At 27.3% G+C, this 1,632-nt stretch overlaps 1 protein-coding gene across 4 annotated transcripts in view; it reads right to left on the reverse strand.

Annotated features, from left to right (window-relative positions):
• LOC111679341 (potassium voltage-gated channel protein Shal) overlaps positions 1-1,632 on the reverse strand; it is a 9,613-nt gene that overhangs the window by 5,076 nt on the left and 2,905 nt on the right. The window lies entirely within an intron of this gene.

Raw genomic sequence — 1,632 nt, forward strand, 5'->3', positions numbered from 1 at the left:
GAACTGAACTAGAACTGAACTAGAACTGAACTAGAACTGAACTAGAACTGAACTAGAACTGAACTAGAACTGAACTAGAACTAAACTAGAATTGAACTAGAACTGAACAAGAACTGAACTAGAACTCAACTATAATTGAACTAAAACTGAACTAGAACAGAACTAAACTAGAAATGAACTGAAACTGAACTTGAACTGTACTTGAAATGAACTAGAACTAAACTAGAACTGAAGAACTAGAAGAAAACTTGAACTGAAGAACTAGAAGAAAACTTGAACTGAAGAACTAGAAGAAAACTTGAACTGAAGAACTAGAAGAAAACTTGAACTGAACTAGAACTGAACTAGAACTGAACTAGAACTGAACTAGAACTGAATGTAATAATTTTGTTTTAAGAAAAACTTATATCGCTTGCATATCTTTAACCCCTATAATTTTCTACCCCACCCTTTGAAAAAAAAAACTTTCTAAAATCTAAGCCTTTACAACAGCAAGTTGAAACCCTTATTTTTCATTTTCCACTAACAACTAACAATCTGTATTTTCTACTAATATTTGACACATTTTTTAAAAAGTTAAGTAATTTAGACAATTTGTTTTTGTTTACAAAATATAAGTTTTTTTCTTTACTCTAAAGAAAAAACATATATTTTGCGTAGAAACTACTATTTTTAGCTTAAACTTTTTTATGCTATATATTTTGTTAAAGACATTTTTCTACCTTTTCAAAACTATTATGTGGTTAGTAAAAGGAAAATTAAAGCTTTATTTAGCTATTTCTATAGAAAAACTTTAAAGCTTTTCATAACAATGTAAATATTTTTGAAAAAAATTTTCCCCAAACTAAACACATAATAGCCGCCGCTTAAAAGTTATCTTTTGCAAGCGGTTTAAACAGTTACAAAATTTTCCATCAAAATACTTTTGTTTTAACCACTGAAACACTCTTTGTGCAGATTGGTTAGCGTTTGAGAGGGTTCCTTAATAGGCAAAGTAAGGACGCATACTTAAACTATTTCCCAACCCTGCAATGCTATTACCAATCTTAAAAAACAACAAATTTTTATATTTGTTGAGTGGTGTTATTGCTAATTGATTTTTTTTATAAATCAGAGTCGAATATTCACTAAGTGAAAATTTTGCTCTTAGCTATATGGTCTAGTGGATGTTTTCTTTTAAAATTTCTTAGCCAAATTTCGAAAATCTAACCGGTTTTCTTGAAAATTTGTGTGTTATTTTAAAAGAGATTTTAGGAAAATATCTAACTAACCTTAGGAACTAAACTATATATTTAATAAAAAATAAAAACTATCTTTTAAGTTCTTAAATTTTCAGCAAATATATAATATCACCAAATGATCAAATGTATTTTTGCATGTTTGAAAACTTTAACTATAAATATAGCTTTCATTTTTAGCATAGATTTAAACATAAAACTTAATAAGAAAGTTTATACATAATTTTCTAAATATTTGCATGTTTTCTAGTATAATTTTTTATATTTTTTTCAGGAACATAAACAAAACTAGAACAGAACAAGAACAGAACTAGAACAGAACTAGAACAGAACTAGAACAGAACTAGAAAAGAACTAGAACAGAACTAGAACAGAACTAGAACAGAACTAGAAC

The sequence above is a fragment of the Lucilia cuprina genome, chromosome 3 (assembly GCF_022045245.1).
Source record: "Lucilia cuprina isolate Lc7/37 chromosome 3, ASM2204524v1, whole genome shotgun sequence".
Taxonomy (NCBI): domain Eukaryota; kingdom Metazoa; phylum Arthropoda; class Insecta; order Diptera; family Calliphoridae; genus Lucilia; species Lucilia cuprina.